At 40.4% G+C, this 22695-nt stretch overlaps 1 protein-coding gene, 1 non-coding gene and 1 pseudogene across 8 annotated transcripts in view; 2 read left to right on the top strand and 1 right to left on the bottom strand.

Moving 5' to 3' along the window:
• LPP (LIM domain containing preferred translocation partner in lipoma) overlaps positions 1 to 22695 on the top strand; it is a 686984-nt gene that overhangs the window by 163980 nt on the left and 500309 nt on the right. For all 7 annotated transcript variants that reach the window (XM_023514821.1, XM_023514815.1, XM_023514819.1 and 4 more), the window contains one exon: positions 10161 to 10227. The gene's annotated coding sequence lies outside the window, so the exon portion shown is untranslated. The remainder of the gene's footprint in view (positions 1 to 10160; positions 10228 to 22695) is intronic.
• LOC111726314 lies at positions 10637 to 10749 on the bottom strand (annotated as a pseudogene).
• Positions 18398 to 18504, top strand: LOC111726298. Its single transcript, XR_002774107.1, has one exon. It is a non-coding gene; the product is annotated as a U6 spliceosomal RNA (small nuclear RNA).

The raw sequence follows: 22695 nt of genomic DNA, 5'->3' as shown, positions 1-22695 counted from the left end.
CCCCCCACTTATATTGCATGCAAGACTTTAAGTCTTCTGCTTAATTTCGGAGCCTCAGAATCAGCAGAATAATATAAAGTTAGGTGTGGTGATATTATAGGCTCACTTTTGAGACCCATTTATTACATTGTTTGATATTTATGTATTTCCAAGCAGGAATAAAAACATAAACACATAAGATAATCTCATGATGGTAGGACATGTTGCAAAGTATTTCTCTATTTGTCATTTCATTTACTTTTTGTAGAAGAGCTTAGTGCTTGTGGGTTTCCTAAATGAGTGTCCTAACTGTTTCTGACACATACTACGTATTAGCACAAGAAATGGCACTGAATAGCTGTATCTGGAGGATTTGCCAATGATTTTTCTCTATTCCAAAATAATCATGCTGTATTATCTGATTTTATTTAGATCACAAGTCTCAGTCTGTCCATAACTGGCTGTCTAGGAAAGAGTCCCTTTTCTCCCCTGTGCCTTGGCTTTGTCACTTATCAAAAGGGAATTATTGCTGCTATTACTAATAATAATACTAATTACTCCTCAATGAGTAGTAGCGAAGAGTGAAATCATTTATCTGTGTCAAAGCACAATGCATACACCTGGTAATATTACAAATACACTGTAATTTTTGTTTGTTTGTTTGTTTTTGAGACAGTCTTAGCCCTTGGTAGAGAGCTGTACTGTCACAGCTCACAGCAACCTCTAACTCTTGGGCTCAAGCAATTGTCTTGCCTCAGCCTCCCATATAGCTGGGATTACAGGCCCCTGCCATAACACTCCTTTATTTTTAGAGATTGGCTCTTTCTGTGGCTCAGGCTGGTGTTGAACTCCTGAGCTCAAGCAATCCACCTGCTTTGGCCTCCCAGAGTGACAGTAACTTTTAGTGACCAGATTGTCAGCGACTTCAGTCATGGTGAATTCAGCCTAATAAACGAATGCTTACCTGTTTCCACACTTTCTGAGGTAGCTTTGTGTCCTACTCCAGTGTAGCCCCAAGTGCCTGCTGGCAATTGCTGAATGCTCAATCAGCACTTGTCCATGGAATTGTTTTCAAACTATGTATATAATGTTTTGATTTTATTGTCATTATTGACACATAAGAATTATATATTTATGGGGTAGAGTGTGATATGTTGACACATAATGGATAATGTGTGATATTTATCCGCATAACAGATAATGACCAAATCAAGGTAATTAGCATATTCATTACCTTAATTATTTATAATTTTTTGTGTGTATTCAAAATTCACTCTTCTAGCTATTTGGAACTGTACAATGAATTTGTTGTTAATTATGGTCATCGTGTAGTGATATAGAACACTAGAACTCCTTTCATCCAGGTGTACTTTTGTATCCGTTAACAAACCTTCTATTATTCGTCCCTGCCCCCTACTCTACCCTACTCTAGTAACCACCGTTCTACTATCTACACATGAGTAAGCACGTATGGTATGTAACCTTCTGTGCCCTCCACGGTCACAGATGACAAAATTTGGTTCTTTTTATTTATGGATAAATAGTATTACATTATATGTATCTCTCTCTCTCTCCCACTTTCCTTATTCATTCACTCATTGATGGATACTTGATTCTCTATCTTGGCAGTTATGATCAGTGGTGCAATAGAATTGGAAGTGCAGATACACTTTTGATGTTCTGCTTTCCTTCCTTTTGCGTATGTACCTGTTAGCAGAACTGCCAGATGGTGTGGTATTCCTATTTTTAGTATTTTGAGGAGTATCCACACTATTTTCCTTAATCACTTATTATCACCGACAGTATAAGGATTCTTCTTTCTCTGTATGTTTGCCAGCATTTGTTATTTTTGTCTTTTTGATAATAACCCTTTTGACTGAGGGGACATGTTATCTCATTGTGATTTTCATTTGCGTTTCCTAGGTGGTCATTTATGTTGGTTATTTTTTCCTATACCTATTGGTGTCAGTTGTAATCCTTTTTCAGTTTCTGATTTTGTTTGTTTGGGTCTTTTATCTTTTTTTCTTGGCTAGTCTATCTAATGATTTATCAATTTTGTTTATCTTTGCAAAAAAGCGACTTTTTGTTTTGTTAGTATGAAACAAAACACACACGTAATTTAGTTTCAATTTTGTTTATTTTTGATGTGATCTTTATTATTTCTTTCCTTCTACTCATTTTGAGTTTGGCTTATTGCTGCTTTTGTAGTTTCTTGAGATGCATCTTTAGGTTGTTAATCTTAATGTAGTCATTTATTGCTATCAATTTTCCTCTTAATACTAATGTTGCATCTTATAGGGTTTGGTAAGTTGTGTTTCTATTTTCATTTTTTTCAAGAAATTTTCAAATTCTCTTCTTAATTTTTTTTCATTGACTCTTTGGTTCTTCAAGAGATTTATGTTTAATTTCTGTATATGTTTATAATGTCAGAGCTTTCTCTTGTAATTGATTTCTAGTTTTTCATTATGGTTAAAAATATACTTGATATAATTTTGGTTCTTTTAAATTTCTTGAGATTTGTTTTGTGGCCTAAAGTGATCTATCCTGGAGAATATTTTATGTGATGATAAGAAGGTGTGTATTCCACAGGTGCCAAATGAAATGATTTGTAAATGTTTGTTAAGACATCTGGTCTAACTGCAGTTTAAACCGAATGTTTCTATATTGATATTTTGTCTAGTAGACCTATTCAATGTGGAGAGTTGAGTGTTGAAACTTCCAACTATTAATGTCTTGGATGTTATCTCTCTTTAGATTTAATAATACTTGCTTTATGTATCTGGATGAATACAGTGTTTGTTATCTATATCTATCTGTGTCTATATATTTACAATTGTTATACCTTTTGGTGAATTAATCTCTTTGTTATTATATAATGACCTTTTTCTCTCTTTTATAGCTTTTGACATAAAGTCTATTTTATCTGCTATAAGTATGATCATTTCTGTTTGCTTTTTGTTTCCATTTGCACAGAATATCTTTTTTTCATTTTTACTCTGTATGTAGCTTTACAGGTAAAGTGAATTTCTTGTAGGCAGTATATGATTAGGTTTTGTATTTTTGAATCTGTCCAGCTAGCTTATATTCTTCAAGTGGGAAATTTCATCTGTTTCCATTCAAAATTATTATTGATAGGTGAAAACTTACTTTCATCATTTTGTTGTTTTCTGGTTATTTTATATATCCTTTATCTCTTCTTTTCTTGTTGTTTATCATTGTGGTTTGGTGGTTTTTTGTAGAGATAATTTTTTATTTCTTTGTGTATTTGCTCTACCAGTGTGTTTTATATTTTTGTGTGTTTTGATGGTATTGATTATCATCTTTTTATCACCAGACATAGGTCTCCCTTGTGTATTTTTGTAAGTACCATCTCATGGTGATGAATTGTCTTAATTTCTGCTCAATCTGGAATTTATTTCTCCCTCATTTCTGAAGGATAGTTTTGTGGCGTATACTATTCTTGGCTAGCCACTTTTTCCTTTTAGTGCTTTCAATATATCATTTTCATTCTTTTCTGGTCTATAATATTTCTGTGGAAAAATCTTCTGTTAGTCTCATGGGGATTCCTTTGTATGTGATTTGACACTTTTCTCTTGCTGGTTTTAGTATTCTGATTTTTTACATTGACAATTTGACTGTAATGTGCCTTGGGGAGGACTTTTTGTGTTGAATTTATTTGAAGATTTTTAAGTTTTCTGGATCTGCTTGTCCATATCTCTCCTCAGACTTCAGAATTTTTAAGCTATTATTTTATGAAATATATTTTTTATGCTTTTTTCCTTCCCATTCCAGAAGTCTCATAACACAAATATGTGATTGCTAATGATGTTCTGTAAGTCTTACAGGCTTTTTTTTTTTGCAGTTTTGGCGGGGGTCAGGTTTGAACCCACCACCCCTGAAATATGGGGCTGGTGCCCTACTCCTTGAGCCACAGGTGCCACCCGTCTTGTAGGCTTTTTCCACTCCTTTTTATTATTATTTTTTCCATTGTGTAATTTCAAATGATCTTCCTTCCAGTTCGATGTTTCTTTATTCTGCTTGATCAAGTGTGCTGTTTAAGTTCTCTATTATATTTTTCATTTGATTCATTACATTTTTTACCTTCAAGATTTTTGTTTGATACTTTTTCATGATTTCTATCTCTGTTTAATTTTTTGTTCACACCATGAGTAGTTTTCCTGATATAGTTAAATTATTTTCATTTAAGTAATTATTTGTGTTTTCTTATATCTGAATGAGTTTCCTTAGAATCATCATTTTGAATTCCATTTTTGGCAAGTCATTGATTTTCTTTCATTAGGGTCTGTTAGTAGAGAGTTACATATTTTTGGTGGCATTATATATTCTTGCAGTTTCATGTTTCTTGTGTTCTTGAGTTGATGCCAGTGTATCTTACAGTAGCAGTTCTCAACCTGTGGGTCACAACCCCTTTGAACTGTATTAGAGGGTTGTGGCATTAGGAAGGCTGAAAACCACTGATCTATAGGGACAGTGATCTCATTTAACCTTTCTAGAGTAGATTTTTTAGTAAACCACTTTCACCTGCATTTGGGAGGTGTAGTAAGAAACTTTCACCTGCAGTTAGTGTTGCATTGGGAAGGGTGTGGTGACTTTGTTTCTGGAGAGGTACAATGATATAGTCTCTGTTTAGCTTCTTCAGCTGTGTTCAACATCAGAAATAACTGTGAGCACCTCATTGGCCTCAGCTATAGATGTTTGTGATAGAGTTGCTGGTGGTATAGATTGTTAATGTGCTTAGTGTCAAGGACTTTGGGGTTCCTTCTATTCTCATTTTCTCCATGATGGGGAAACTTAGCCAAGAGGATGCCTGTAGGTGTCAGTTCTGATAGGGGCTAGAGGTAGCTGTAGCAATTCTGGATTCCAGGTGCAGGTGCTCAGTGCAGCTGTGAGGCCTTCCTAGGTCCATGCATTGTGCCACTTGGATCTTGGGCTGTAGGTTCACTCTGTGTCAGGTTTGAATGTAGGTTGCTCACAGAGCTAGGATCTGGGACAGAGAGGCACCCTTCTAGCAGCTCAGGTACAGCTGTGATTCTGCCCTGAGATGCAGGGAAGTGCTAGCCCAACTCTAGCACAAGATGAATCTTCTGCAGGTTTTGTCCAGTGAAAAGGAGATGGCTGCAATTTTGGAAACTGAGCCTATTGGGCACAGTGGCATCTTGTGTCCCAGGGCATAAGGCACCGTGTACCAGTGATTCTAGATCCTGTGATGGTAGGACTCAGCTGTACCCTACATTCTGTGTGGCCAGGTTCAGCAGCAGTAGTAGTGCACCTCAATGGCAAAGCACTACTGTTATTTGGACCCTGGTGGGCCAGGGGATAGCACAGCAATGAGTCTTCTTCCCAAAGGAGACAGGTACCTCAGCAGATCAGATGATAGGTACTTATACCAGTTCCAGGGAAGCAGGGTATTAGAGTTGTTTGGTTTCTAGAGTAGAGTAGCTCAACTTAGCCACTGCTCTGTTTTTCTAAGATATAGGTTATCATATGAGTTCAGCCTTAGGATGCATAACTGCTCAGCTCAGCCAGTGCACCAATTCCCTAGGGGACAGTATGCCACTTCTCCTTAGGCCTAGGGGATATTACTGTTGTAGGTAGCTCAGGCATCATTTTCTTGGGATATAGGGTACCACTTCAGCTAAAGTTCTGGGTGGGGTGGGGTGATTGCTCAGAATGGCCAAGTTACTGTTTTCCCAGGGGGCAAGGTACCACTTCAGCTCCAGTCTGAAGGAGGGTGAGCGAGAGGTGTGGACCCATGGAGAAGAGTGTAACAGCTGCTCATGTGGCTTGTAAATGCTGGGTCACTAAGCTGGGGTGTTTCAGCTGTGTGGCTTAGCTTTAGGAGAGCTGTGGCTACTCATCCCTGAATTAGGACACACTCCAGTCATAGTTCCACTTCCAAGATGTTGTGGTATAGAAGCTGTACCTGCCACATGGGCAGGGCACAGTGTTGGTTTTTAATTATGGGTGGAGGACACAACTATGTGGATTTATATGAGGACTGTAGCTGGCACCAGGGTTGATGTCTGTATCTGTAGGTGTTGAAGGTACTTTGCTTACCTTCTTATTCTTATGGTGCCAGCTATTCCCAGTGGGGAATGGGAGGATGGTTCCTTTCTCTATGTGGTTACCCTGAGTTTCTGGGCTAACTATGGTTTAGTTACTCCCCTGACACACTTTCAGATACTCTTAGTTTAGTTATTTTCATTAAAATGTAGTTTATTGTTGTTCTCGCTGTCTTTTTTTTTTTTTTTTTGAGACGGAGCCTCAAGCTGTCCCCCTGGGTAGAGTGCCGTGGCATCACGCTCACAGCAACCTCCAACTCCTAGGCTCAAGCGAGTCTCCTGCCTCAGCCTCCCAAGTAGCTGGGACTACAGGCGCCTGCCACAACGCCTGGCCATTTTTGGTTGCAGCCATCATTGTTGTTTGGCGGGCCCGGGCTGGGGATTCGAACCTGCCACCTTAGGTGTATGTGGCTGGCGCCTTAGCCGCTTGAGCCACAGGCGCCAAGCCTGTTCTGGCTGTCTTTGTGAGCGGGATGCACACTGGGGCTTCTAACTGGTCATCTTGCCAATGCTATTCTTCTAGTACTTATCTTTCAAAGTCCAGTGGTAGAGATTTTTAAGCTTCCTACATTTTTTAAGGATTACTAAAGTCTTTCATTTAATTTCTAGATTGTAAGTTCCATTGATAGAACCCTTGCCCTTATAAATATCACATTAAGAAGTAAGCATTAGCTTTAGGCCAAAGCAATTTACTTTTAAAAAATCTGATTAATTTCAACACAATCAGCCAAGACGTCGGAAGATTTCAGTGTTTCTGATAGATGCTGACAGGTGAGGAAATTAAAATCAGGGAGGGAAGCAATTAAATACAGGCAAACATTACTTTAATGAGACAACCAAAATCATTCCTAAGCTATGGAATATCTTATGTTCTTGATAAGTATCTCAGGGTAACGGGTGAGACAGTGCATTTAAGATGGTGTGTGTTATAGGATAGTTGGAGTACAGGACATTTCACATCTGTCATCTCATTCCTCTGGGTTAATCTAACATTTCAGTTGCTTCTGTAGACAGATTTTTGTGTTTAAAACATTTTTTAATTTAAACTGATCTTAGTGTAAGTAACCCTCTTTCTACCACTCCACTGGGATGTGGAATGTGCAATGGTGCACAAAACCTAGAAAAAATAACATTTGGACTTTTCATAGTGGTTTTAGAATAACAAGACCTGTAAAACTAAAAACTTGAAAATAAATATGTTTTTATATGACTTCTAATAAAAAGATTTAGGAATTAGAGCACTGAGTCCAGAACTCAGGTTCATAATTCCCATTCCCTTGTTCTTGTCAAAATAATGTCCCTTATTCAGAATGAACATTTGGGATGACAGGCTGAAAGAGTTACCAGGTTACTGGCTTAGTAGAAGTTATTACAAGATACTGTCGTATCACTCATTTGTACTGTAGCACTTACAAAATATCAAGTATTATGAGTTATCTTTGTACTGATCCAGTGCTATTTAGTTAGCACTTTAAGACTTTTGTTCATAATGTTAGGGTCATTATCCTAGAGTCGTGTTGCTTTAAATTTGTCTTGGGGGGCAGCAGTAGATTCAAAGGTTACCAAGGTTTGTAACAGATGCCAGAAGTCTCCACTAGGTTTAATGAGTCTTGCTTTGCATAGCTTCTAATTAACAGGTTGAAGTCTTGCAAGTTGGAAATTCCTTATTCAGATTTCTTTGTTTTTGATTGAAATTGCTTCTGGGGTTGAGGCTATTTACTGGGGGGAGAGGATGGATGGCTTGACAAAGGGTGCAGACATGCCAGCTTCTGAGTCAGCGGTTGTACAATACACAGAGATAGCCAAGGATAACCGACTCATTAGCAGAAGGCCTTGAGCAGGATGTGTCACTTGTCCCCGATGTCTTTATGGGTTTATGGGGGACTCCAATGTATGAAATATCCGAGAACTACTGAGCACACATGATGATCAAACCATGTGAAGAGGGCTGGTGAACTGAGCTAGAAGGCTTCAGCTCTTCTGTTACTTAAAACGAAGTTTATTGATGAAGGATTCTTTTCATAAACTCATGGTACAAACTTTTGTTGTTTATGTGGCTTGTGTTTCAACACTTTGCCCAAGGATGTGGCGCCTCTGAAACTTCACTGGGGAGATCTGAGAAAGTGTTCAGCTTAGTAAAAAGTTACCTTCTGGTTAGACCACAGAAGCAGAACTCAGAACTACATACGCTTTATGTTTTAACAACAGAATTTTCTCTATTATGGACTGGTCTTCTCTTTCCGGAAGTTGTTACGTTACTGAAGTTAGTAAGCATGATCTTAATTGGGAGGCTACATCATGTAATAGAAGGGTGTTTACTGGTTTTGGTCTCAAGATACAATGTTCTATTTTTATTTGCTCTATGTTAACCATGTGATCTGCGAGGTTTGGTTTCTGTATTTGTAAAATTAGGGTGATAAGCTCTCAACGGAGTTATAATGATGATGATGAAAGACATTTTTCTAAAGTTTAAAATAAAATACAATGTTAAAAAGTGATTAATGTTTTGATTTTAGTGGCAGATGACAAGGTTCTTGCAGGGCATCTTATCAACCACGTTGTTTTTTTAAATCTGATTTGAGTCCTTTATGAAAATAGGATATGTTAAGAAAACTTCTCAGAAGTCCTATTTCTCAGTAAATCTATCCATTCTATTAAACCAAATTCCCTTTTGTCCTCGCAGTCAGATTAAACCAAATTCCCTTTTGTCCTCGCAGTCAGATGAATGAGAAGCTCCATCTCTGTGAACCTAAGGCACAAACTTTAAAATGGTGCTGTTGGTCTTCCACCTAAAGCAGTATATTTTTTGCTTTTTGGTGAGGGGGTTGTGGGAACATTTGATACTTTTTATCTTGAGCACTTGTCTTTTGAATTAAAAATTCTTTGTGTTGTTTGTTGTTAGGTGAGGTCATGTAACATTGACATAGATATTGTGGGGTTGTAAACCTAGGAAACATCAATCCAAGAAATACCCCATCCAGAGATACTTTCTGGCAATTCATGCTTATGAAGTTATCCTTTGATCAGGTAAAGATGGACTTATGGGAAGAAATGTTATCACCATTAGAAATGTTATCACCATTACACATACCGATACATGTGGGATAATGGAGGAAGATGTTCTAAAAGAAGTTGAACGTTGGCCAGCTTTGGCTCTGAAGTATAAGCTATAATCTTTATTTACAAAGAAAGAAATCGACACTGGGTTTAGATAACTTGCCTGAGGCCACTGGTAAGAGGAAGACAAGTCTGACTGGTTCTAAATCCTGTGTGTTTTTCCCACTTCCTCATGTCAAACAAATAGCTGGTTTTACTTACTATTCTCTTACCACCAAGCCTTGTGGATCAAGTCAACAAGCTGTTGTTTTTCCCAACCTAACAACCTAGGAGAAACTAAAGTAGAAAGGAAAGATTATTGGGCCAGTAGGAAAAGCCCTTGGTTCAAGACTTGTACACTAAGGCTGGGCGTGGTGGCTCAGGCTTGTAATCTCAGCAGTCTGGGAAGCCGAGGGGGGTAGATTGCCTGTGCTCACAGGTTTGAGACCAACCTGAAGAAGAGCAAGACCCCACATCTAAAAATAGCTGGGCATTGTGGTGGGCACCTATACTCCCAGCTACTTGAGTGGCTGAGGCAAGAGGATCGCTTGAATCCAACAGTTTGATATTGCTGTGAGCTATGATGCCATGGCACTCTACCGGGGCAACAAAGTGAGACTTTGTCTGGAAAAAGTAAAAAAAAAATAAAATAAAAACATACAGAAAAGACCTGTGCATAGGCATGTTTTGCACTGTGTAGTCTTGGGCAAGTTGGTTACCTTTCTGATCTCTAGTATTCACATCTGTAAAATAAAGATAATAATACCCATTTGACACAGTATTTGTGATGTTAGTTCTCCTCACATCTCTGAGCTTCAGCTTATTCACCTAGGAAGGGAGTAGAATAATCCTTTCCTGCTTCTTCACTGAGTTGTGGGCTGAAATGAATATGCAAATGTTTTGAAAACAAGATGCCACTATATAGATCAAAGAAGTTATAATGATTAAGGAATAAATGTAGGGTTCTTTCCTGGGAGTGACTTTTATCTGTTTCGTTTACAGACAGCAGCATTGCAGTTGGCTAAACTGTGTGTCCGTCCACTGACCGTTCCAAGAGCAGCTGCCAGAGGTAAGAGGATCAGCATCTTCATGTTTATGCAGTGCTAATAGGCATCTGAGGTGACAATGTATAAGGCTGATTTTATTCCTGATGGAAGAAATATGAGTACTTTACGAACAACAGAACCTGAAAAATGGCCAAGACAGTGAGCTACCCACAAGAAAACCTGTGTCTTCTTGATTTCATTTTTCCTTTCAATTTCTAGCCATTAAGGTTTAATATCAAAAGCACACAAATCTGGGCTATATTGGAAACTCAAATTTAATGAATATTTACATGTCCATGAAATAGAATGTTCTCACTGGTTATTTTACTGTATCCCCAGCTAGTGTGTGGCAGGGGGTGCTTTTTACCGAGTTTCCTGGCCCTTGACTGGGGTCTTTTTTCTTTCTTTCCTTTTCTTATTTTTCTCATTTCACGTCAGATGGGTAATGTGCTGCTGTCACCAACGTCATAACAAGATTCGTGGGAGGCACATCGCACGCATGCACATGAGAACCCAATCATCACGCTTATGAACTACAAAAGGATCGACTTTTTTTTTTTTTTTAATTTCAGATTGATAGGAGGGTACAAATGTTTAGGTTACATTGTTTTTATTTCTAAGGTCAAGTTTAAGTTGCAGTAGAACCCTTCACCCAGGGAGTGTGCTGAACACCCTCACCTTGTGCACATTAGGTGAGAACCAGTCAGTCACCCACCCCCTTTCCTCTCCCCGCTCCTTTGATTGAGTGCATTTTTCACCACTCTGTTGCCAATGTCCCCTCTGAAGGTGCCAATGGTTACTAGGTGGGTAAGTAACTGTTTCTTAGCTGCATAACAATTCACCACAAAAAGATAGAACCAAGGCTGCAAAAACAAACAAACAAAAAATACCAAACAAACAACAACAACAACAACCAGAAAATGAGTTAGAATCTTTGAAACCCCAGCCCATGGTATCTGTTTGCCACATTCCTGGTGGACCAATGTGAAGGAGATCAGCCTTTGGTAGAGGAGTATGTTTGTCTTAAGTTTGTCTAGAAATTGGACGGCAATGGAAAAAAACATTATAGGAAGCATCATAGTTATAAAATGTTCAAAATGTGATTTATTCCCCTGCGGGAAACTTGCTGATAACCTGTACCTCCAAGGGAGCACCACTGTGTTCTACGTAATCTGTCATAATTCTTAATCAAAAAGAGGGGAAGTAGGGAATATAGTGTTCCTAAGTGCAGACCTTGTAGAAAAGTAACTTTGTAGAAGATTTGATTCATTATTTAAAGTATTTTAAACATTTGTTTTGCTGAATATTTTGTTAATTTCTTTGGTATAGTATATCCATATGATCTTGAATTGCAAACATGACTTTAGCTGTGCAGAACTTTGAAGAAAATGAAATTGGTTGATAGTGCCCCATATCTGTAGGACTGAAAATGAACAAGATTTTCAAAGCTAATGTTTATTATATACAAAAAATAAGTACACCTCATGTGCATATAAGATTGGTTTTGTATGGACTGTGAAACTCCTATAATTAAATTAGGCATAGCAGATACTTGAGTTGTGTAGAGAGAGAATGCTCTCATTCTTATAAAAGAGAGCATTTTTTTTTTTTTAAAGAATAGTACCAAAAAATACAGGAAAAGTGCCTACCCATCTCTTAACCATGCTCTAGTCCTTAAAATGACCATGCAAAAACTTCTTTCTAATGTATTATTTTTGCACATAAATATATCAGAAAATAAGGTACTGTAGACATCTACATCATAGTTTTTGATAGCTCTGTGAGGCAGAGATCCAACTTTTTCGTATAGAAACTGTGGTTATCATACTAATCTTCCCCCAGCTGTCAGTTGTTAAATATTAACAGAATCAGCTTTGAAAAGTAGTTAACTGAGCCCCTCTTCACCACTGAAACCCATCCTGAAACTACAAGGAGTTTTAAGCAAGCCTTGAAAGGTTACCAAAAATTACTCTTGAAAAAAAAGAATTCTCTCTTTCTCTTTCTCCCCTGCCCCCGGCCCCCCCCCCATGTCTCTTTGTCTCTCTGTCTCTCTCCCCAATTCTTACCCCTCAACCCTCCTCCTCTCTCCTCTGTATGTGGCAGGTGGGGCCTAGTGGGGAGGGGAGGATAGAAACTTCTCAAATAACCTTTGAAAAGTGGAGAAGTAAATATTCTAGGGGCATGCTGTAGAAATTTAAAATAATCTTGTGGTAATAATTGGTATCAGTGGCAGTAATGAAGAAAGAATAACAGTTTAAATAAATAATTAGACTCGACAGTAGATGTGTCAACAGGTACCCACTTAATGAGTGTAATCATTGTTTTTCTCTGCTTTCAACGCTGATCCACCAACTGCCGTGTGTTCCTTGTCCCATTTCCAAACCAAATCTATTTAAAGCTGCGCTTCATGGGATCTGAAACAGTATACCCTGTTTACTATTTAGAGCTGATACCTAATGTTCTTTAATAGGCAAGATCTGTACTTGAACAAGAACAGGCTCTGGCCTCCTGAAGACCGTTGATTATCCCTGTTTTCCACGGGTGATTCATTAGCAGGGATGAATAATACCCAATTAATTCTCATGGACTTGTCTATATTGCCAGAGTGAATTGTTTATTATAATTTGGCAGAACTAGTCCTAGACCGCCTTAAGTAAAATTAATCAGTTACTGTCTTTTGAAATGGAGGTAGAGGCAGTGGTTATGAGTGAAATTATTTAATTACCTTGTTAGGATCTCATTGTTTTGAGGAGTGAAGCAATGTGTCAGATGTTATGTGAGCCAGGAGCCAGGAGAATCTAATTCTACTCCGACCTCTGATGCTAACTGGCTGTGTCACTTTGGGCAAGTCACCTTCCTCTGTGAGGCCTGTTTCTGTATCTAACAACAGACCACGTTTTACTGATTGATTATGGCATTACTTTTAGTTAAATGGTCTATTACGGATGATTTTATTTCTTAGCCAATCCCTTCTCCTTCCTGCTGCCATGTTTCAGAATCGTGGGAAAGTCCTATGATGCTATTACAGGGCTGATATGGGAAAGTGGTTATTTTTTCGGCTTTGCATCGCTTCTCTTACATACCAGAAGAGCAGTTAGTGATTGGGACTGTACACGCTGTATGACTGGGTATTTACACACTGGTCATCTCTTACTCCCAGTACCTTGCAGTTTCTCATCGAAAACAAAAAATAAATCCATCTTCGCTCATGGTACTCTATGTTATAACATTGCTCCGTGCTCTGGGCCCACTATTTAGAGGATTTGGTAAATTTACCCCCGATTAAGACTGTAGGTAAGGGATGGATTCTTCTTTTTCATTTGCCTTTTCCAGAGTGTATCATTGGACCTGTAAAGAGAGGTCAGGATGCCAGACCCAGAAGGGACTTTTAAGAGTCAATCTAACCGGATTCTCTTACTTCAGAGGTAGAGATCTGGGGGTCAGGCAGGGAATCTGGTTTGTGGCAGTGACTGATCCTAGACTATTGTGCTTTCTTCTAACTCCATAGTTGTATCTCTGTTTAAACAGAGAAATCGTTTTCTACAAACTGCCTTTTCACAGTATTTTTTAAAAGGCTATTGTCTTTCAGGCAAAACAATCTCAGTGTCAGTGCAGGGATGTGGGATGTCTTTAAAGCACATGGACTCCAGGCGTCTTTATTAATTTCATGAAGCAGTGGCACAGTGGCGTCTGGTCATCTTCTGCTTGCTGCCTTTGTTAGCAGACTGGATTCCCTTGCAGTCCTTCCTGGAAGAGGTTATTTGATTCTGACATCATCACTCTTTCCCCCACCCACCTCCTGCCTTTTTCTGATCCAGAGAATTATAGGAAGCTGAGGATGAGCTCCTAGCTGGCTATTTACTGCACATGGTTTGGGAACATTAATAAAGAGGAGATAGATGAGAGATTAATAAGAAGGGGATGAGAGAGGAACAGCCAACATAGTAAACTCCAGTTCACGGCCTGCAGTGTTCAACTGCTGGGCTACACAGGACTAATAACAATGTCTTGCCTTCTTTCAGACCCTCCTCTCTGCCTCGTGGGACTAGGCTGGGACTGAGAAGCAGCTGGTGTAATCTTTGCCAAAACCAAACCCATATTTACATGAATCTTCCGTGTTTAGAGAAGAAAGTAGTAATTATCCATCAGCTAGAAGATAACTCAGAGACCATTGGATCTAAACACTCACCTTGAACTTTATAGTATAGATGTTCAGAGAGTGGAAATCGTTTTCCTGAATCTGAAGTTCAGGAAACCTGGCCTTTATTATCTATAACTTGCTATAACTTTTGGGAATGGATGATCTTCTTCTGAGCCACAATTTCTTCATCTGTGAGCTGGGAGGAGGAGGGTGGAATACATGAGGTCAAAGTTTGTCCCAACTCTGATTTTCACAAGCCTCAGATTTGCCCAAGGTCCCTTATCAAGTTTGCAGCCAAGGCAGTTCTGGAAATCAGAGCCCTGGTTATCTGGTGTGGGTGTTTGTCGTTCTAACCTCCACTACCCATGCTTTCTAAGCAGTATTTTCACATTTCTTCAACCTTGATTTATTACATAAACTTATTCTTTTTCATTTGACAGCTCTCTTTCTGTCAAATGAAAAAGCAGTTCTGAACATGTGTGTATGTAAGTGTGGACCTGTGCACATGAGTGAGGATTAGGAATTTCGGAAACTCAGATGAACCTATGAAGTAGCTGGAAAATACACATCTACAAATAATTCTACCTAAACTTTCAGGGGGTTGTAGATGCTCTGAAGGCCATACGTCAATTAAGACAAAAAATGTTCCTCTGTGTGGGAAGCAGGAGATGATATTTGAGTGAGATATTTACTTTTGCTGTGGGATTTTTCCCAAGTTTACCTACTGTTCCACTCCGTTAAACTCACTTATTAGCATGACCGTGAACATTTACATGTCTCAAGCCACTGAGTAGTATTTTAGTGTTAAAGTTCTTATTCCGCAGTCTTTATTCATTCATTTAAATGAACTTTGAATCCAGAACCTGCTAAATGCTAGATATTATTAATACATTATTTTATTTAATTTTGTAAATGGAAAATTCTTATATTTTAGATGAAGAAACAGCTCATAGAGATTGAGTAATTTGCCCAGAGTTGTACAGCTGATAATTATAACTCTGGATTTAAATCCAGATCTGCTCCAAAATATGTGGATGCCTTCAGAGATAACATTGAAAATGAATAGGGACAATGAAAAAAGTTCACAAACTGTAGAAATTCCTGATAGAAAATGGCAAATGGGCCCCAGAGGAGCGTAGAGAATGTTTGCTTTGGGAGTTCAGAGGGGAACAAGATCACACATCCTGAATCACTTATATGATAATTCATTAATTACATGCTTATCTGGCTCTTTAAGGCAGAATGAAACAGAGGTTGGTCAGTTGCATAAAATGAATACTAAACAACTCAGTTTTTTTTCCTGCTTTTTAAACTTCTATCAGGTCAGTAGTCTCAACATCTTCATTTTGTGAGCGAGATGAGGAGACACAGTGCCCTGAATATTCTGTGTTATTGACTGAATTGGAATTTCAATACTTTGGGGAATCTGTTTGTTGTTTTTTTTCCCGTTACATTGAGCGTGGGACTTTTGATGGAGATAACTTCTGACCGTGCAAGGATCAGCACAAATGCAGATGTGAGCAGTTCGCATTTGGATCCTGCCAAGTTGTAATGACTGCCACATGTGTGAAGTTAAAAAACTCAGTGCTTGGTGACCCACTGAGCATATGTGGGAGCCAGAAGGGTGAAAGCCAGTGTCAGGGGTGGAGGAGGCCCCAGAGTTTGTCAGGAACAACACCTTCACCTTTCAGACCGGGAAACAGAGGCTCACAGAAGGGGCGTGGCTTCATAAAATTCAGGCAGCAGGGTCACGGCTCCCCGGGACTAATGGCAAAACAAGAACTAGGCTTTATACCAACACTTTCCAGTGACAGCTGCGCGTATCTTGTCTTCTGTGGGCATATCCTCACGGAAAGGCTTGGCAGGCAGATATACCTGGATTTTAAGCTCAGCATTATTGTCTGCGTGGCTTTGGGTAAGTCTCTAGATTTCCTGGAGTCTCAGGTTTGTCTGCGAGGTGGAAATCGTAGTCCTCCTCACAGGACTGTTGTGAGTATAAATGAAAACTCACTGTGCCCAAGTGATTAGTAGTCCTCGTCACAGTCACCCTGGCCCTGGTCTTACGGATTCCATTTCCTACTTCATCTTCATACTTTCTAGGTCTCTGCTTCTCAAAGTTTGGTCTGAGGACCAGCAGCATCAGCCTTATGTGGGAGCTTGTTAGGGATGCAAATCTCAGGCTGTACTCCAAACCTTCTGAATCTGAATCTTTATTTTAACAAGATCCCCAGGTAGTTCATATGCTCATTAGAGTCTGAAAAACATTCCTGTAGGCTCTAGCCGATTTTCAAGGCTGTTGGCCATGGCCTGCTGACAGTGACTGGCACGTGGCCAGAATCCTTGGTGCATGCTGTCCCTTGCCTTGAGAGGGAGCCCCGTGAAGTCACTCCCTGGGAATACTGGAAGACGGGGTTGAAGGGATCCAGCAGGCTTTATCTTTTCAACACCCTCCATTTCCTCAGAAGTCCTATTCGTGAGAGGTCAAACAGGGATTGGATCCTAAGTCTTTCTGATCCTCCAGTCCCCCTTCTTTTCATTAAACCGTGATGTCTCAGTCAAGAGGAATGCTGGGTTGTGTGTGTGATAACTCGCGATTCCCCACAGTGCGTATATTTCCACACTGGCTGTTTTACTCTATTACTCAATTCCTAGAGGGGAAGAATTAAAAAAAAAAAAAAATTTAAAACCTTGAGTTGAAAGCCAGGATCCTGCAGCTTAATCAGTTATTTTCGTTTTTTAATGAGGGTGACTATTGTGAAATAAGTAATTATTAATTACTTGAAACTAATGAAATATTTTAGTTTCTTTGCTAAAAAAGCATATGGGAGCGGAAAGAAAGCATATGGGTGTTTTTCGGGAAGCATATTGGTGAATGGACAAATTACGGTGGTGCCAATATGCCTTTGCTGTCTGGCTGGGGCCATCCCTATGTGTGCTGGCGTCTGAGTCCTTGTGTGTTTAGTGGCATTTTTAGATATTCCCTTTGCTGTGTGCCTCTGGGTGCCTGTGGAGTTACACAGAGGCAGTACTGTGTCGTAATTCTTTTGCCATGCTTTCACTCAGCTGTACTGGCTGAGCGTCTCCTGGGTCTAAACTCTGTGCTGTAAGTAGCTGTGCGATGTTCCTTTCCAGATGTCTCAGCCTCTGGAGTGGACTGAGTGGGCCTGCCCAGCTGATAGCAGGTAGTTAGAATCTTTGTGACACTTCACCACAGGGGTAACAGCAGTACCCAAAAAGAAGGCAGAACAGGACCTGCTTGCTCCATCAGGGACTCTGATTGCAGCCTTTCCCTGGCCAGCCCTTGTATCTCTGCACTTCAGCTCTGTTGCTTGTGAAATTGCAGTGCTAATACCAGTGTTCCTAGCTCACTGGCCTAACTGTTTATCGGGTTGGTAGACTCTGGCCTTTGCTCCTCCTCTCCTTCCATTTACATTTCTTCTCCTTTGCTACATGTTCAGTCAGTTTGGTAAAAGGCTTGATGGCTTTGGAGGTGATTTTGAAATTTGGGTGCCCCGGGGACTGCACACTTCTAGGCTTATGATGATCAGAGGCCACATGGTATGTTTTAAAAGATACTTGGCTAAGTGTCAAAACCCCCAAGTTCCAGCCCAGCCTGACTTAGTAAGCATTTATTTAGCACCTACCAGCAAGGTAAGAAATCAAAGAGCTGCTGTCTTGTGGAGGTAACTTTGATGCAGGGCCAGTCAGGGCTGACTGTGATGTGTGAGTTCAGTAATTATGCTTCGGGAGAGACGGAATTTGGAGAACTCTTTCTTCCTGCAGGTTCTTATTAAGGTGGTACTGGAGTTTGTTTTGAAAGCTGATTGGGACTTTGATATCATAGGAGTTGGAAGAGTAGATCTCTGGCAGGCAAGAGTCAGCTTGAGGCTGGACCCCAAAGCAGATGATTACTAGGCAGGCATATCTGAAGAACTGAGCATAGATCACAGGAATGTGCAGTTGAGAGAAACCACTTCTTTTCTGATGAACTTCAGATTCTTCATCTACGTAATGTGAGCTTGGGCAAGATGGTTCTCAAGAAGCCTCAAGAAGAGCTCACTTCGGCAGCACATATACTAAAATTGGAACGGTACAGAGAGGATCAGCAAGGCCCCTGCACAAGGATGACACGCAGATTCGTGAAGCCTTCCATATTTTTGTTAAATAAAATTTAAACACTTAAAAAAAAAGCAGCCTCAAGAACTTTACCTGGAATTCTACAAGGTTCCTTACTCCGTAGCCAGATGAGCCACATGGCTAAACCCGGATAGTTGAACCTTGACCACAGATGAACAGGTGAATCCTGGCCCAGGCTTCCTGTCCTTGTTTAGCGGTCTTCTTGTGCCCACGTGGCATTGCATGACAGGCAGGTGGGGTGGTCATTTATTTGTATTCTAGCCTTTAATGTATGAAACGTGGAATGTTAAACACCTATGAGAAACACATATGAGATGTAACCATCCCAGATACTGATGCCCCTTCTGCCTCAAAGAACCAACTTTTATAAAAGGTGCCCTGACCCCCGACCCCACCCTGCATTTTGCACGGGTGGACCTTGCTTTCCTACCTGAAGGTCCCAGCACACGTCATTCCTCCCAGAGACTTCCCTGTGTACCTTTGCAAGGCAATTTCGCATTGGACTTTTTTTAACATTCCAACCTTATGTCATGTAACTTTTCCTGTTTCCTCTCCTCGCCCCTCTCCCCTTCCTCTCTCACTCACAGTGGAAGAGCTCAGATCTAAGGATTACTTTCTGCTTCTCTGAATTCCCTGTAGCTCCTGGCACAGCGCCCTAGACATAGTGCTCAGTGAAGAAGCACATGACTGTGTTCTCACAGTTTTCCCTCTGCTTAGTACTTGTTTCTGAGATGGCCATGAGACTCCTAGGCTTATAGAATTTCAGAACTGGAAAAGAATTTAAAAACAATCTGCCTAGTCCAGCCTGCATCCCAGGGAAGAAAGGATGTGCCTTGATTTACACGAGGCGGCCTGGTTCATGGCAGGTCTGAGAGTGGCACCCACATCTGATCTGACTCTAGAGAGCTGGTTGGCACTGGAGCCCCTGCTTAGCTCTCAACAAGCCTTAGTTGGAGTCGTTCTTTCTGTGAAGACAATTAGGGAGTAAAGGTGGCACAGGTGGCACCATCGCTGTATTAAACAGATGGAAAGAAGCAGATGTTCCTTGGTATCTACGGTGTGACAGGCTCTTTGACAGGTGTTTTCACAGAGTTTAACTTGGTTGGTCATTGAAAGCTAGAATTCCCATCCCTACATGAGAGAGACAGGTCGTTTGTAACAGAGCATTTAGCACAAGCCGTTTCCTGTGAGCTCTGAAAGGCCATCTGTAGCGGATAGATGCTTCTCTCCTGGAACATGGGTGAGGGGTCTGCAGAGTGGCGTGTGTGACTTTCTAAGGGCCACAGATTCTGAAAGCAAGTGGAAACAAGCAGAGGTTGTGATCAGAACTTGGGTGGAGGGTCTGTGGTCAGCTGAGTACACCAGAGGACTGAACTCTCCCCACTCTCTTTGCCACACATACATCTGCGACTCTTTGGAGAGCTGGGACTTGGGTGCCTCATTCCTGAGTGTTTGTAATATGAGCTTTGACTAGTTCCTATGATCTCTTATCCCTCCTGCCCCCTAGCTAGCCTCGACCCTGATGAATATCCTTTTCTCCTTTTCCTCGGTGTATATTTTCTATGTCTTTTGCTTGTCCTCCTTCCTCTTTCTCCCAAGTTCACCCTGGGTGGCCTGAGGTCTTGAGTGCTCTCTGACGGCAGTCTTCCGTACTGGACTGTGAAAACGCTGGCAGGGAAGACGATACACAAGTCTGTTAAATACACAGTAAAAATAGCTCATGATCTATGGGGCTGGGTACTAGCAAAGATGATATTAACGAGGTTTGAGTGCTGTTCTGAAATGTGGCAGCTGCACGCCCATGTTGGCTGCCTTCCTCCCTACCTCTGGCAGCTTGCGAGCCGTGTTGCCATGGCACTCCTTGGGCTCTGTTTAGATCAGCTATTTTCTGAAGGAGTCCCTGACCTTCCCCACAATAGAAACCGTTGATGTGGTCATGTCAGTGCCTCTTCAGGAGCTGTGCGACTGGCCAGCCCCCAGTTGTCACTTGGAGACTGTGGGAAACGGTCGGTCAGAGACACTGAATGTTTCGGAGCACGAAGGCCCTTTAAATACCCTCTCCTCTTGTTTGATAGGTGAGGATACTGAGGCCCATTGCCTGGCAGCAACTTGCTGGAGGTTACAGAGTGAAGTTGAGACAAGGCTGGGACGGGAACTCAGGACTTCTCTTTCCCAGCTGTACCACACTGATCCCTGCCTGCGTGTCCTCTGTAGCCTGTGGGAGGCTGTGGATGGACCAGACCTGGAGAGATGTTGTCCTTAGGAGTAGGGGGAGAGGGAGAAGAAAGAGAGAGGAAAGAGTGAGAAAACGGGGAATGGAAGATGCCCAGAGCACATGGCCGAGGTGCCACTCAGCAGCGTCCGTCCTCAGAGACTCTTCAGGGTGGAGCTCTCTCCTCACAGGCCCCAGATTGGGTCATTGAGAAGTGAGGGCTTAAGGAGACAGAAAAAAAATAGTGTCTTGTCCCCCATTTCTCTGAACCCTTTCCTGACCTTTTGGAAAACCTCACCCAAAACTTCCATGAGAGCAATTCCTTGCCAGTACTGTGCTTTTCTTGTATTTAACACTTTATTGTATAATAACAACTGTTTCTTTCCCCAGTAGTTCATATATGAAATGTTGTCTCTGCAACAAGATGACAGGGTCCTGGGGGACAGAAATTGTGAATTAAACAGTCCTTTCTTCTCTCCTCTCTCCCCACCTCCGTGCCTTTTGGTTAGTCACCTGGCAGAGATGTAAACACATGGGGTGAACATCCCGCAAATTTGTGTTGAGGTGAGCATAGTCAAATTCAGATGATGTCTTAAGTTATTTTTTTTTTTTTTATTGCTGGTAAAAGTTGACAAATGATGATTTCGTAGAACAGTGTTCTTACCAATTTAGATTCTGCTAAAAATTCTTTACATTTTAATTTAATTTTCATAAAACTCAATGTGCTGTCTGTTATAATCCTCATTTTATAATGAAAAAACAGAAGTGAAGTAACTTCTCAAATTTACCTTACGGAAAAAGTGATGGAGATTTGATTTGCATCTAAATGTTCTGTCCCCGAATACTGGAACGTTCCTTCTTTTCGACATGGTCTTGCTCCCCTGATAGTGGTTTAGCCTTCTATTCTGGAGTTTCCAATTTTCTCATGTTGTAACCTACTCCCTTCATAGTTTGGGAAAAGAATTAAGAGGCTTCAGGTTCAAATAGTAGTATGCTTTGGGCGGCCCTTTTGCTGAATTTGTTTTCAGTAAGCCAGTGGGGGAAATATGGCATTTCTATCTTTAATTTTCTTAATTTGAAATAACCTCTGTAATAGTTTGTGGGGCTCCTTCAACTTTTAACAAGTCTGAGTACAGATAGAATATGGGGGAAAAGGCTCTTTGCTCTAAATGAATTGCCTAATTTAGCTAAGAAGAAAACTAGATCACTTTTTTTGGTTGCAAAAGAAGAACATAGAAATTTTTGAATGCTAATGGGTGGATACTGATTTTTGTAGGGTTTTCTCAGTATTTGCTACATATGTTAGATGACATCCATTATGCTTTCCTAACTTTTATAGGATTTAGGTGAGTTTGATTAATGACATTCTGCATCCTTTCTAAAAATCCTGAAATAAGGAGCAGTCTTTTTCTCTTAATGTATGTGCTCAGAAAGAATATCATTGCCTAATTTGACTACAGAACAGACAAAGCTGACATGTAATGAGTGTAGTATCTTATTATATATAGTTTTCATGTTTCTTTTTTGTATCTTTCCAGGTGTTCAACAAGAAGGATGAGATGAATAATAATGGCATAATGTTTAGAGGGAAATTGAATACATAAGACAAAAATGTGTGTGGGCTTATTTCTTTATTTTATATATGTGTGTGTCTCTGTTTGTGATGAGCTTCTGGTTTTTTCAAGTTTTCTCTGTTTTGAAAGTACAAAATATCTTGGAAATTACCAAAGAAAAATTGAAATCAAAACTTGGGTGTCTGGAATGAGGGATGGATATTTTATCTTTTGGGCTTTCCCTCCCCCCCTTCATAGTTGCAGATAAAGTTAAAAGTTAGAAAATTGAGTTTTATTTATTTATTTATTTATTTATTTTTTGAGACAGAGCCTCAAGCTGACCCCCTGGGTAGAGTGCTCTGGCATCACAGCTCACAGCAACCTCCAACTCCTGGGCTCAAGCGAGTCTCCTGCCTCTGCCTCCCAAGTAGCTGGGACCACAGGTGCC

This window comes from Otolemur garnettii, unplaced genomic scaffold (assembly GCF_000181295.1).
Source record: "Otolemur garnettii isolate 467f Iridium unplaced genomic scaffold, OtoGar3 scaffold00060, whole genome shotgun sequence".
Lineage (NCBI taxonomy): Eukaryota > Metazoa > Chordata > Mammalia > Primates > Galagidae > Otolemur > Otolemur garnettii.
The sequence above is the reverse complement of the archived record's forward strand: the minus strand, read 5'-3'. Positions and strand labels throughout refer to the sequence as shown.